At 40.3% G+C, this 16,011-nt stretch overlaps 1 protein-coding gene and 1 pseudogene across 4 annotated transcripts in view; both read right to left on the bottom strand.

The window, feature by feature from the left end:
* PRIM2 (DNA primase subunit 2) overlaps positions 1-16,011 on the bottom strand; it is a 299,004-nt gene that overhangs the window by 253,204 nt on the left and 29,789 nt on the right. The gene's annotated exons all lie outside the window — the stretch shown is intronic.
* LOC112914131 (eukaryotic translation initiation factor 4B pseudogene) lies at positions 4,911-5,906 on the bottom strand (annotated as a pseudogene).

The following is a 16,011-nucleotide window of genomic DNA, read 5'->3' as shown; positions in this document are numbered from 1 at the left end:
TAATTAATAGTTATGAAGCTATTTTACCTTTAAAAAAATTAGAACCCATCCTCTCTCCAAGTCAGTACTCTGTCTAGACAAAGGCTGCAAAGAATACATTAGGGGGGGTGGGGGGGAGGGGAAAAATTTGCAGCATCTCCAACAGCACAGCAGCAGATGCAGGATCTTAGGTTCCAGACCTAGCCATTAGGCAGTTTTTGATTAAGTTATTCAGATCTACTTTCTAGTGAAAACAAGGAGAAATGGCAGATAAACCACTTTTTAAAAATCAGTTTACAAGGGGCACATGGGTGATTCAGTCGGTTAAGCATCTGGCTCTTGATTTTGGTTCAAGTCATGATCTCAGGGTTGTGAGATTGTGCCCCACATTGGGCTCTGCACTTAGTGCAGAGTTTGCTCAAGATTTTCTCTCTCCCTTTTCCCCAGTCCCTCCCCCACAGCACACATACTCTCTTCCCTCTAATTAATAAAGAATAAAAAGAATAAAATAAAAATTAGTTTACAAGAATTAATTAGTTACAAGAATAACTGCCCTTTTTGAGAACAATCTAAGCCCACAAAAACCAAAGCCACTTTCTCCCTGAAGGCATCAGCCAATAACATCCACTTGTTACTTCAGATCCCCAGCTTCTAGGGACAAAGTGGCAAAAGATCAAGATTAGAGCCTGTCAAACATGGGATCCTAAAGGAGATCCTCCCTACATTAAATCAGCACCCCAAAAGATGACATCCTCAAAGAAGCAATGAACTAGAACTGACTTTCTATCTCTCCTTCAACCACAACAGAACAAAAAGCAAGCAGTTGTGGCACTGGACCAGTCAGGAAAAGAAAAAAGTAGGAAAAACAAAGTGAGAAGCTTAGCCACTCCATGCACACATCCACAGTCTGGATGAGCCAGGAAGCCACAATCCTAAATATAGTTTAAAAACAGTCCTTTGACTGGCAATACCCCTAGAAGCCTGGCAGAACCCAACTTAGTATCTCTCAGGGGAGAGTACACTCATTCCAGGAACCCCCTAAAAAACAACTGTATGACAGCAGTCAGTTAAACATAACCAGGCACACAAGGAAACAAAACAGAAGGAGGGGATCCCTGGGTGGCTCAGCAGTTTAGCACCTGCCTTCGGACCAGGGCACGATCTTGGAGACCTGGGATCGAGTCCCACGTCAGGCTCCCTGCATGGAGCCTGCTTCTCCCTCTGCCTGTGTCTCTGCCTCTCTCTCTCTCTCTCTCTCTCTCTCTCTGTTTCTCTCATGAATAAATAAGTAAAATCTATACAAAAAAAAAAAAAGGAATGAAAAACAAGCACAAACAACGTCAAGAACAGACTACACAAATTTTAAATCTTAAAATTATCAGATATAAATTAAAAAGCAACCTACATATAGAGAACAACAGATTTTAAACTTCAAAGAACAAAAATCCATTTAACAGAACTTTTTTTTTTTTTTAAGATTTATTCGTTTTAGAGAGAGAGCGCGCGAGAGCAAGCATTCAGGGAGTGAAGTGGGGAAGAGGGAGAGAAAGAATCTCTAGTAGACTCCCTGATGAGTGGGAGGCCTGACATGAGGCTCAATCTAAGAATCCTGAGATCATGACCTGAGCCAAAACCAAGAGTTGGACATGTAACTGACTGAGCCACCCAGGAGCCCCTAATACAGAAATCACAACAGCCAAATTTTAAAACCTAATGGCAACAACTGACAAAACAGAATAGAAAAACAAGCTGAGTATTGATTCAAGAGACATAATCTAGAATTTAACAGACAAAGAATAAAAAAGGAAATGCAGCTATTAGAATGATATGTGAAGGACTAACTAAAAATATCTAAAATACATTTGACCGAATCCTAGGCAGAGAAGAAAAAATTAGGACAAGAGCACCAATCAACAGATCTGAGAAGCCTAGTGAAACTCAGGAAAATAAAAGCTGCTCAACAAACAGAATGGTTAAATCAAGCAGAAGTGAATCAACGTATCTTAAAAGGAGTCAATGAGCAAGGTGGCCACCTTTTTTTTTTTAACTGTAAAGATCAGATTTATTTGGAGAAAACAAGCCAAAAATAAAAAACACAACTCAAAGGATGGAATTTTACATCTCAAGACAACCCCCAGGTAATAGTCTACAGATTATAACTCATTTCCATAGAAGATACTTTGTACAAATTTTTACATTTATAAAGGAGCAGGACATACTCCCCATTTCTGTTTTAATGGGGACGGGGAGGAGAAAGGGGAATGGGAAAAACAGCTTCTTTTGGACACAACTATTTGGAAGGAGTAGACCTACAGAAGGCAAACCCTACCTTTTCATCCTCTATACCAAGTAGTTTAAAAAAAAAAAAAAACTCTCAGTTTTGGGTATCTCTAAAAGCCACTTCCTGGCTACTGGCCAATCCAAGCCAATTATATACAATTACTTCACATGGTCTTTTATGTCCACTGAGTAAAAGATTCATTATGCCCACTGCTACAGCACTCATAAACCAACATGTCTAAATGGCTGGGCAGTGTCTAACCTAGGATTGACAAGAGACCAAAGTACTGTTTCTCTGCAGGTACCAATATCACCTATAAGGATACCATCTACTGGGCTGACAGTAGAAAGGTGCACATAAAAGCACTCAAGTTCAGCTAATATGCTGCAAGAGAAACAAGGATCTTGTTAAATAGCTCTCTTTATCATCATTTGTTCTCTCCAGGGAAGCTAAAACAAACAAACAAACCCACACATTGGTCAACAGCCATGGCCACATTATAAATGCAAACACTGGTGTAGGATTTGGGTGGAGAGAAGGGAAACTTGTAAAAACAAAACAAAACCCCCAAACAAGGTTGTAAGAATGGCTCACAATTTAATTGTCCCTATTTATCCAACCTCACTCACCACCTAAAATCATTAATTCCAGAATTTCCTGAGATATAAAAGGGATCAAAGAATAGGAATAGGAGTAAAGGGAGGAAGAGTAAAAAGACATGAAAAAGCTGAGATGTGCTGGAGAAAAGCAAGGACTTCTTATTTGCTTCTGCTTCCTGGGGTTGATACAGAATGCCTATATCAGGTGTGTGATTTATTTTTTAAGATTTCATTTGACAGAAAACGAGAGCACAAGCAGGTGGAGCCGCAGAGGGAGAAGACACAGGCTCCCTGCTGAACAGAGAGCCTGATGTGTGGCTCAATCCCGGGACCCCAATATTATGACCTGAGCAGAAGGCAGATGTTTAACTCACTGAGCCACCTAAATGCTCCCAGGTGTGTAATTTAAATAGAAACTGCTTTTTGGGAGGTAACAGCAAAGAGTAGCACGAAGAACATAAGACCAGGACAAGAGTCTAAATTTTTAAAGTTTCAAGATCTCAACAGTTCAAAGTTTCAGAACTTTCAGAAGGGATGCTGTTTAATAAAGGGTAAATCCCTTTCTCATAAAAGATCCAAATTCCCACAACCCCCAAGTGCTTCCTGCTCCAGAGTTCACCACTGGTCACAGCATTTCCCCATTCATGCAAATAATTCATCACTTCCCCACAGCTCCTTTTCAAACTACAATTCTCCCACTTACTTTGGTCACCAAGCAGTCCTATTGTTTAGTGGCCTATAGACTCACTCCCAACTATCCCCTAGAGGGATAAAAATGAAGGAATTCTCCCAGGCTGGCCCCAGAAACTCAGAATTAAATAAGATGAAGGGCTGGAAAGCTTCCTGGAGACTAAAACAACTTCAGAGACTAAATCTATCTTTCCAAGGATGGAAAATGTATTCAAATCACGTTTGATAATTTTTTTTTAAGAATTTTATTTTATTTATGATAGTCACAGAGAGAGAGAGGGGCAGAGACACAGGAAGAGGGAGGAGAAGCAGGCTCCATGCACCGGGAGCCCGACGTGGGATTCGATCCTGGGTCTCCAGGATCGCGCCCTGGGCCAAAGGAAGGCGCCAAACTGCTGCGCCACCCAGGGATCCCACGTTTGATAATTCATGTATGCCAGGGCGCTAGCATGGTTCAGTCAGTTAAGCACCTGCCTTCAGCTCAGGCCATGATCCCAGGGTCCTAGGATCAAGCCCCACAATGGGCTCCCTGCTCAGCGGGGAGTCTGCCTCTCGCTCTCCCTCTGCTCCTCCTCACACACGCACACACACCCTTCCCCCCCCCACCCCCCGCCGCCACACACTCTGTGAAATAAATAAATAAAATCCTTAAAAAGAAGAAAAAAAAAAGGATGCCCGGGTGCCTCAGTGGTTTAGTGCCGCCTTCAGCCCAGGGCGTGATCCTGGAGACCCGGGATCCAGTCCCACATCAGGCTCCCTGCATAGAGCCTGCTTCTCCCTCTGCCTGTGTCTCTGTCTCTCTCTCTCTGTCATAAATAAATAAATAAATAAATAAATAAATAAATAAATAAATAATTTTTTTAAAAAAAAAAAGGAAAAAAGAATTTATATATGCTACAATAGGATAATAAGAATTAGGGATCCCTGGGTGGCACAGTGGTTTGGCGCCTGCCTTTGGCCCAGGGCGTGATCCTGGAGACCCGGGATCGAATCCCACGTCGGGCTCCCGGTGCATGGGGCCTGCTTCTCCCTCCGCCTGTGTCTCTGCCTCTCTCTCTCTCTCTCTGTGACTATCATAAATAAATAAAAATTAAAAAAAAAAAAAGAATTAAACAGTGGAAGCTGTACATCTCTTTCTCTCTGGCTACACTGGCAATTGTCCAGTTAGTTCAATATTTTAAAGGTTGCAACAGCATGCAAATGAATTTCATTTCATTGCAGGTTTTTGTTTTTGTTTTTTTCCAAAGTTAAGAAAGGTCTCCACGAGATGTTGAGTTTTACTGTCTTCTCTGGACAGAGTTTTGATTTGCTCTCAAATATTCCAGGATAAAAAGAGTAGGAGAAAGCAAGAATGCAAAGGTCTATTCAGTATAATCTTCCTCATTCTCATCTTTGCCATCAAAGAGAGTAGCATACTTGTTTAGAGAACTGAACTTGGAAGATGGATTTTCTTCAGGTTTCTCTGGCTCAGGTGTAGGTCAGCAGTCTTGATCCTTTCTGCCATCTTTCCCATCTGACTCCTTCCAGTGGCCTTTGTTCCATCTTCTGAACCGTAGCTAGAGCTCCCACTTTGGCCCTTTGGGACCCTCACCCAACTATTTTATTTTCATCTTTCCTTGCTATTCCTTCCTCAGATGGTAGAGCCGGAACTACTTCCCCCCACCACCACTTACAGGGATCACAGCTCTGTGTCTGAGCTCTTACTGAGAAAGAGTAAGAGGGTTGGGACTTCACATGACCCAAGCAACTCTCCTTTGGTGGAGGGACTGGCATTACCTTTAAAGGCTGTTGAGGTTTGGGAGGCTTGGAAGCCAGAGAAGGACAGTCTGCCTTCTTATTGAGTATTTCGTTTTCTAGAGACTTCTCCTTCTCTCTCCTTCCAGAATTTCTACCAGCTGTGGTAGTTTTGGCTCATCTATATGGCCCTTCATTTCTCCCGCTCCTTCTGTAACCTCTCTTCTCCTTCACAGTCTTTAGCAGCTGTGTCCATAGGCTTTGCCCCTCCAAGGACAGAGGTTGCTCAGCTAGACTGGCAAGTGCTGGCAGAGGAATCATCTTCCTTAGGAATACTCCAAGACTTTAGATTCAGTTTGGATTTTTTGGAGGGCGGGGGAGGTGAAGGCAGGAGGACCTCTGTCATCATGCCTGTAATTATCCCAAGAGTAATCCTCTCTGGCACTCCATGATCAATTATCTTGTCTGTCATATCTGTCTTCACAGTGGTGCCCACCTCCTCTGTAGTCATCATCCATACAGTACCCACTACCAAATGCTCTTCTGCTACTGCTCATCTTGGAATCATAGCCTCTGTCATAACCTTTGCTACTTGAGTTCACATAACAATCCCAGCCCCCCATACTGATCCATGGGATCTCAGTGTGGGCCATTGATAGGAGGGTGGCTATCTTATCCTCAAAGGAGCTACAGGTAGAATATCAGCTGACTTCTCAATAGCAAAAATGAAAGCCATAAGGCAGGAGAATTACACATCTTAAATGTGTTAAAAGAAAGTACTTATCTTAAAATCTTTTTTTTTTTCTCATTAAACTTTTGTTTTAATGGGTCTCAAAATTCTGTGACAGATTTTTGGTCAAGTTGTTTCCATTAAAAAGTACTGATTTTAAAAACTAATAACTTAAAACTGCCACACACACACACACACAAAAAAAAAAATGGTCCACAAAACATTCTCCTTTCCTTCTGAAGGTTTTACGATGCATTGTTATCATTAACCAGTCTTTTACTGTTAAACTTAAATGGCCAGTTGACACAAACAGTTCTGAGGCCGTTCTTCCACCACTGATTAAGACTGGGGTGGCAGGTATTGGGGATAATATTAATTTAGCCTTCTGAGCTTTCTGGGCAGACTTGGTGACTTTGCCAGCTCCAGCTGCCTTCTTGTCCACTGCTTTGATGACACCCACAGCAACCGTCTGTCTCATGTCACGAACAGCAAAACGACCCAGAGGAGGATAGTCAGAGAAGCTCTCAACACACATAGGCTTGCCAGGAACCATATCAACAATGGCAGCATCCCCAGATTTCAAGAACTTGGGACCACCTTCCAGCTTCTTTCCACAACGACGATCTATCTTTTCCTTCAGCTCAGCAAACTTGCCAGCAATGTGAGCTGTGTGACAATCCAGCACAGGTGCATATCCAGCACTGATTTGGCCTGGATGGTTCAGGATAATCACCTGAGCCGTGAAGCCAGCTGCTTCCATTGGTGGGTCATTTTTGCTGTCACCAGCCATGTTGCCACGACGAACATCTTTGACAGATACGTTCTTGACATTGAAGCCCACACTGTCCCCAGGAAGAGCCTCACTCAAAGCTTCATGGTGCATTTCAACAGACTTTACTTCAGTTGTAACATTGACTGGAGCAAAGGTGACCACCATACCAGGCTTAAGAACACCAGTCTCCACTCGACCCACTGGGACAGTACCAATACCACCAATTTTGTAGACGTCTTGGAGAGGCAGATGCAAGGGCTTATCAGTTGGACGAGTTGGTGGCAGAATGCAATCCAGGGCTTCAAGCAGTGTGGTTCCGCTGGCATTCCCATCTTTACGGGTGACTTTCCATCCCTTGAACCAAGGCATGTTAGCACTTGGCTCCAGCATGTTGTCACCATTCCAACCAGAAATTGGCACAAATGCTACTGTGTCGGGGTTGTAGCCAATTTTCTTAATGTAGGTGCTGACTTCCTTAACGATTTCCTCGTATCTCTTCTGGCTGTAGGGTGGTGGTTCAGTGGAATCCATTTTGTTAACACCAACAATTAGCTGTTTTACACCCAGTGTGTAAGCCAGAAGGGCATGCTCACGGGTCTGCCCATTCTTGGAGATACCTGCTTCAAATTCACCAACACCAGCAGCAACAATCAGGACAGCACAGTCAGCCTGAGATGTGCCTGTAATCATGTTTTTGATAAAGTCTCTGTGTCCTGGGGCATCAATGATGGTCACATAATACTTGCTGGTCTCGAATTTCCAAGGGATATATCAATGGTGATACCACATTCACGTTCAGCTTTCAGTTTATCCAAGACCCAGGCATACTTGAAGGAGCCTTTTCCCATCTCAGCAGCCTCCTTCTCAAATTTCTCAATAGTTCTTTTATCGATCCCACCACATTTGTAGATCAGATGGCCAGTAGTGGTAGACTTGCCCGAATCTGACAACGATGTTGATGTGAGTCTTCTCCTTTCCCATTTTGGTTTAGGTTTAGCGGAGGTTTTCACGACACCTGTGTTCTGGCGGCAAACCCGTTGTGAAAAAAGCCTTATCTTAAAATCTTAAAAAAAAAAATTGGCTGGCTGGCTAAGTCAGTAGAATGTGCGACTCTTTATCTCAGAGTTCTAAGTGCAAGCCCCACACTGGGTGCACAGATTACTTAAAAATAAAATCTGGAAGGAAGGAAGGAAGGAAGGAAGGAAGGAAGGAAGGAAGGAAGGAAGGAAGGGAGGGAGGGAGGGACCCTGCCAACCTAAAATCATACATCCAGCAAAAATTTCTTTCAACAAAGAATACAGTCTCCTTTCTGGTTTGGGTGACGATGCCTAAAAGGTGAAAGAAGTATAGTAATAAAAGAACTGTACTTCACTTCAAATTAATGCACCATAAGAATAGCTGGACATTTATGGAAAGATAAACATTAAATGTTCTCCTGTACATCTCCCTGATATACTCAAATATTTTTATTAACCGGTTACTTATTGTGTCATAATTACTCAAAACAAATAACAAGACCCAACAGTCAGACACCATTTATATGCTTTCTTGGATATCCTTCCTATACACACTCATAATCACACTATGCCCAGTTCTGGAAATATTTACTGACTGCCAAGGCAGTTAACAGTTCAAAGTTGAACTCCTATGATTATAATTCATTTCACTCAAATATACTTGGAATTTTATTTCAATGTTTTTTTTTTAAAGATTTTACTTATTTATTCATGAGAGAGAGAGAGAGAGAGAGAGAGAGAGAGGCAGAGACACAGGCAGAGGGAGAAGCAGGCTCCATGCAGGAAGCCCGACGTGGGACTCGATCCCGGGTCTCCAGGATCACGCCCTGGGCTGAAGGCGGCGCTAAACCGCTGAGCCATCTGGGCTGCCCCATTATTTCAATGGTTTAACAAAATATTCGATTAATGATTCTTCTGATTTTACATTATTAAACTTTATAAAAACTAAATATTTTGAAGCAACACTATAATGAATAGTAAGCATGCTTTACAACTACTGTAACCTGAAGTTTGTACTCCATTCCCCAGTTTCCCTATGAACTAAGTTAATCAAGTCTCTGAAATTTGCAACTGTTCCTTTAATTCCAAACTATTTATTTCAAGCACCCAGTTAATTGGCAGAATGCCTATTTCTTCACACAGCTTTCTATTACTGAGCTTCAAATTTTCTTCTTTATGACATCTCCCTTATGTTATCTTCTGCAATAACCTTTTGGTGCACAATTAAAGGCCTCCCAAACTCCATCTTTGTTGAGGCTCCAACTGGCAAATGTCTTCCAAAATAACAAAAGAAAAGTAATTTTCCTTTCCCATTTTTACAATGTAGCCCAGTAGAAAACTGTTCAACTTTACTTGGTTTTAAGTTTTTAAACTATGTAGCACTTTGGACATTTTCAAGAAGAATGGAAGAGAGGCAGCCAAACTCTGATTCACCAAAGATATGAGGATGACTGAAACTTTCCAAGTTAAGCAGCCAATAGCTGATGACAAAAATACGGCTTTATTTAAATGGGGAAGAAAGGGTGAATGAAACCTGCTTACAAGTGACTAGGGGTATCTGTCTGGCTCTGTCAGAAGAGCATTCGACTCTTGATCTCAGGGTTATGAGTTCAAGCCCCATGTTGGGTACAGAAATTACTTAAATAAATAAATAAACTTTTTTTAAAAAGTCAACAGGGACCCATGTGCAGCTGTGTATCCAAGCAAACGGAGAATGAAACAAGAGCTGAGAAAGATAAGGTCGGAAAAAGAAGTTGATTGGTGGGATCCCTGGGTGGCTCAGCGGTTTGGCGCCTGCCTTTGGCCCAGGTTGTGATCCTGGAGCCCCAGGATCGAGTCCCATGTCAGGCTCCCGGCATGGAGCCTGCTTCTCCTTCCGCCTGTGTTTCTGCCTCTCTCTCTCTCTTCCTATGTCTATCATGAATAAATAAAATCCTTTAAAAAAAAAAAAGAAGAAGTTGATTGGTTATATTTTCTCTTATAGGCCATGGGAAATCAAATTTTATGCTTCCATCATATTATTTGAAATTCAAGCAGAGAGAATACTAGCTATTTTTTGTGCCTGGTGGTCAAGAGAAAGGAGGTGTTTATTCCAAGAGATGTTCAAATCCATAGGTTTGCAACTGAAAATATTAGAAAGCAGCTTTATGGCTTGACAAAGGCTTCCTGTTTATCGACCCAATTCAACATTTTTAGTTCCTCAGAAAATCATTCAAACATTTGATGGTACAGTTGGCACAATATCCCACCCACCAGAACAGCTCTGCTACCTCCTTCCTGCCTTATCTTTTAAGAGTCAGTTCAAATTCTGTCAACTCAGTGATGCCCTCCTAGATTAATCCAGTGTGTAGCAATACCCTCTTTACTTTTTCTTAACTCTTAGAAACTGTATCAAACATTCTGGCATGTGATTATTTTGCCTTGTTCTCTGTTTCACGAAAACAGTCTCTACTCTCTCAAACTAAAAATGTATTAATATAAATCCTCCAAAAGGTAGAACATAATGCTGACATACGTAAAGCATTTATCAAATATTAATTGTAAAGTACTATGAAGGACACCAGTAGCTCCAGATTTTCTATGTCATATACACTTGGGAGTAGAATTCTGGTAGCTAGGGACCTAGCTTAAAGATACATTTGCATAGGGATCCCTGGGTGGCGCAGCGGTTTAGCGACTGCCTTTGGCCCAGGGCGCGATCCTGGAGACCCGGGATCGAGTCCCACGTCGGGCTCCTGGTGCATGGAGCCTGCTTCTCCCTCTGCCTATGTCTCTGCCTCTCTCTCTCTCTCTGTGTGTGTGACTATCATAAATAAATTTTAAAAAAAAATTTTTTTTTTAAAAATATATATACATTTGCATAGCAAGCACACTTTTTATAATCTGTCACACTTTTTATAATCTGTGTATTAATTTGGGTACCTTAGTAGGGAAGAGGCTGGCAGATTCAAGTCCCTCCAAGCTGATTCCTGATGATCACAGGGATTTAGACAAGTGTTTCTCACCATCATATACATTTACCCTCCATCAAGGAAGAAAGGCTACTCATCCATTTGTCTTATTTCAAAGTCCATCAACAGCTTCCTTCTCTTGGTTATACTACCTCCATTTACAGTTATATCTCCAATTCCATTCCTGAAATATTAGTATGTTTCATTTGCACTTAAAATATGGATTCAAATACGGGAAGAAGCCATGATACCACTGAAAAGGGTTGGTATTCTTAAGGACATCCAGTTATGAAGAACTGCCAAAACCACATGTGATAGGCAGCAGCACTACCTGCACTACCCAGACTCTTCTGTACATCATCACTTTACAGCTCTGTTCGAGAGCTCCTTTCTGCCTTGAAGAAGATAACATTGATGTGAACCTCCCCTGTATCAGTCCTCATTCTGGTAAGGCTGTAAATATGTATTTTACCCACGTTATACTATAACAGCTTCTCCTTCAAAGCCTAAACTTTTACGCCACCTAAATGCAGCAATTTTCTATGTGCTCAAAATTGGAAAAAAAAAAAAAAAAACCCACTGATTTTATACATTCTAGGGTCATTAATTTGTTCTCTGTAATGATCCTGACATTGATCTCTTAAAATACCTGTCACTTGGTTCCTTTTCTATATCTTCTTGCCACTGTTAACTTTGAGTTACCAAAAAAGAAAAAAGGCAAAATTATTATTTCTATTTTGTAGAAATAAATAACAGCAGCCTTGGGAAACTTATATGAGAATCATCTTGCTCACTTTGTTTCTTGCTTCTAGTAAGATCATTACAACCCAAAAGTGATACAGCTTAAGGAATCCTAAAGCTAAGCAGCAAATTCAAACAGCTGTGTATGTGCTACATTTATCCTTGGTTCTCCTGTTCCTTAAGCAAAGTGTTATAATAGCAGTAATGTGTCTGCCAACACGAAAGGGTTTTATTAGGCAGATAAACTGTCCTGCTTCCCTGGACTTATGAAAAAAGTTTTTTAATCCATTTTCAGTTTTTCAATAAGAGGCCACTTCCATATGAATTAAAATCTCCCCTTTAACTACCGTAATCCAAACTCCACATACTGAGAACCAACACAAAGCATTAAATGCTGAAAATTAAAAAGAAAATAGAAATCTGCAATTGTCTGCAACAGCACACAAAAATCAAGGAGCATGTATGGCATGGCATCTACAGTAATTTATTATTGCTTTTACTCACTTATTTATAACCCTTTCTATATAAGAAAGTGCTTTAAATACCACATAGCACCTACAGAGGCCCCAACCATATTTCTTAGTTCACCATCTCTCAGAAGCTGACGTGAATTTAACAAGCAAAAAGGACTAATCCACAATCTATGTTATGAAATGAAGTCATTAATTTGGAGTACTCTAAATTCTGTCAAACTTGTGAGATGGTAAGAACATTGTTTAAAAACATCAACTACCAGGGATGCCTGGGTGGCTCAGCAGTTGAGTGTCTGCCTTCAGGTCAGGGCTTGATCCCAGGGTTTAGGATGGAGTCCCACATCTGGCTCTCTGTGAGAAGCCTGCTTCTCCCTCTGCCTATGTCTCTGCCTCTCTCTTTCTGTGTCTCTCATGAATAAATAATCTTTTTAAAAAAATCAACTACCCTATACTTTATTACCTCTCTTCCCCAGATCCTAAAACATAAAAAGGTAACTCTGAAAATAAAGACAACCTCAAAGGATTCTCAGACTCCTGGCAAATCTCAGAAATGCAGCAAGCCTCTCTTCTTCAAAATTTAAAAACCATAAACTTATCAGTTAACTGTTTTTAAGCAACTTCACCAATCAAATTTCCGAAAAGTGGAAAGCATTTATCAAGAATGCTCCCATTTCTGTCCCTTCTGAATAATCTGACTTCCCTCAGACTTACCATCTGTACTTATCTAATTATCAGAATTTCATTTTCCCTACTGTTAACCATAATTCCAAGTAATATAGTTTTCATTATGTTTCATAGTCTTTCCAAATCATGGTAGAGTTGTTTGAGAGTATTTAGAATACACCGTTTTGGTTTCTGTTCAAAATTAAGAAGCCAGAGGCTCTAGCTTAGCTACCAATTCCAGTTACATATCACTACATAATTACTCCTAAAACTTAGCAGCTTAAAGCAGCAATCACTTTATTTTCTCCCAATTTTGTTGGTCATAAATTCAGAAAGGGTACAGCCAGCAATTCATCTGTTCCATGTGGCATCAAGTGACATCACCTGGGATCTTGAACTGATGAAAAGACTGAAGAGTCCAAGATGGCTTCACCCACATGTCTGGCACCTTGGTGGGCTCCACTAGGACTATCAAGGAGTGCTGAGACATGGCCTCCCCTGTATGACAGTTGCTAGTTTATGCCAGGCTTCAGAAGAGACCTCTCCAGCAAGTAGATGTCAGCAAGTTTAGTCAGACTTCTTACATGACATCTCAGGACTCCCAAGAAAGTATGTCAGATAGAGGAAATGGAAGCTGCAGGTTCTTAAGGTGTACACCCAGAAACAGGTACAGTGTCACTTCCAGGCGAATTCTATTGGTCTAAGGAGTTATAAAGCCCATGGCATTCTATTATTCTTTACCCTGTTACACAAGAGGTTGTTTTAATCTTCTGGGAGATAGAAAGTAACTGAATTCAAAGGAAACTTCCTTCTACCCTTTGAATCCTTATGTAAAAAGTACTCATGATCATGGACTGTCCAGTTGTCAGTCTAGCAACTATGACTATACACCTACGTAAAGAGAATGGGACCAAAATCTGCACTTACTCATTTTAATAAAACTCCACTATTCCAAATTCTATTACCTTATCTTACACAACTAAAGGTCTTATAATTTTGTTATTATACATGTACTTACAGCAGTCATTTTTTTCTTCCAAGATTGTATTTAAATTCATGTTAGATAACACATGTAGTATTAGTTTCAGGACAATTCAGTGATTCATCACTTGCATACAACACCCAGTGCTCATCACAAGTGCCCTCTTTAATGCTCATCAACCAACCAACTCCCCTCTAGCAACCCTGTTTGTTTTCTATAGTCAAGAGTCTCTTATGGCTTGCCTCTCTTTTTATTTTTATTTTTCCTTCTACGTTCATCTGTTTTGTTTCTTAAATTCCATACACAAGTGGAATCATATGGTATTTGTCTTTTTCTGATAGACTTATTTCACTTAGCATAATACACTCTAGCTCTAACCACGCTGTTGCAAATGCAAGATTTTATTCTTTTTGATTGCTGGGTAATATTCTATTGTGTACACATAACCATATCTTCTTTAACCATTCATCAGCTGATGGACATTTGGACTCCTTCCATAGTTTGCCTATTGTTGATATGTTGTTGCTGTTCTCAACAATGGGCTGCATGTGCCCCTTCCAATCACTATTTGTATCCTTTGGATAAATACATAGTAGTGCAACTGTTGGGTTATAGGGTAGTTCTATTTTTAACTTTTTGAAGAACATGCCTACTGTTTTCCAAAATGGCCACACCAGTTTGCATTTCAATCAACAGTGCACAAGGGTTTCCCTTCCTCCACATTCTTGCCAACATTTGTTGTTTCCTGAATTGTTAATGTTAGCCATTCTGACACATGAGGTGGTATCTCACTGTGGTTTTGATTTGTATTTCCCTGATGAGGAGCAATGTCGAGCATTTTCTCATGTCTCTCTTAGCCTTTAGAAAAATATCTGTTCGTGTGTTCTGCCCACTTCTTAACTGGATTATTTTTGGCGTTGAGTTTGTTTGATAAGTTCTTTATATATTTTGGAAACTATCCAATATGTCATTTGTAAGTCTCTTCTCCCATTCTGTAGGTTGCCTTGTAGTTTTGTTGACTGTTTCCTTTGCTGTGCAGAAGCTTTTCATTTTGATGAAGTCCCAATAGTTCATTTTTGCCTTTGTTTCCCTTGTCTCTGGAGATGTGTCTAGGAAGAAGTTGCTATGGATGAGGTCAAAGAGGGTGCAGCCTATGTTCTCCTCTGGGATTCTGGTCTCACATTTAGGTCTTTCATCCATTTTTAATTTATTTTCTATATGTTAAGAAAGTGGTCCAGTTTCATTCTTCTACATGGCTGTCCAGTTTTCCTGACACCATTTGTTGAAGACTGTTTTTTCCCTTGAATATTCTTTCCCTTTTTTTTTTTTTTTAAGATTTTATTTATTTATTCATGAGACACAGAGAGAGAGAGGCATACACATGCAGAGGGAGAAGCAGGTTCCTTGCAAGGAGCCAGATGCGGGACTTGATCCCAGATCGGGAATCATGCCCTGAGCCAAAGGCAGACATTCAACTGCTGAGCCACCCAGCATCCCTTCTTTCCTGCTTTGTTGGAAGATTAGTTGACCATACAGTTGTAGGTCCGTTTCTGGGTTCTGTACTCTGTTCCATTGATCTTTGTGTCTGTTTTTGTGCCAGTACCATACTGTCTTGATGATTACAGCTTTGCAATACAGCTTGAATTCCAGAACTGTGATGCCTCTAGTTTTGGTTTTCTTTTTAAACATTCCTTTGGCTATTCAGGGTCTTTTCCAATACAGATTTTAGGATTGTTTGTTCCAACTCTATGAAAAATGCTAATGGAATTTTTATAGCGGTTACACTGAATGTATAGATTGCTTTGGGTAGTATAGATATTTTAACAATATTTGTTCTTCCAATCCATGGGTATGGAAGGTTTTTCCATTTCTTTGTGTCTTCTTCAATTTCCTTTATAAGTGTTCTATAGGTTCCAGAGTACAGATCTTTTACCTCTTTGGTTAGGTTTATTCCTAGGTATCTTATGGTTTTTGGTACATGTAGCAATCATTTTTAAATGACTCAAAGGGATATTAGGGGAAAGAACCTAATGTTCTCTGTGTACACCATGTTTTGCAAATCTCACAAAGAAGCTAGAAAGTAACATTTAATAAATAATAGTTAGCATCTATTACCTTATTATTATTATTGGTTAGGCAGTGTTCTACGTACAAATGCAGAGCATTTGTGAATTATCCAGCCTTGCATTACACTGAAAGTCTACAGATTACTAGTATTTGTTATTCCTTAAATTTATGTCTTAATTAGTTTGACAAGTCGATTTTAAATAATGAAAGCCATCTCTGAAAGGTCCATTTAGACTTGTGCAGATAATCAGCATCTGCCTCTAATCAAACTGAGATGATTAGCAAATTAAACCCTTTAATTAGCACTTTGCATAATTTAGCCAAATTATGCTT

Source organism: Vulpes vulpes, chromosome 1, assembly GCF_048418805.1.
Source record: "Vulpes vulpes isolate BD-2025 chromosome 1, VulVul3, whole genome shotgun sequence".
In the NCBI taxonomy this organism is placed as follows: domain Eukaryota; kingdom Metazoa; phylum Chordata; class Mammalia; order Carnivora; family Canidae; genus Vulpes; species Vulpes vulpes.
This window is presented reverse-complemented; position numbering and strand designations above follow the sequence as displayed.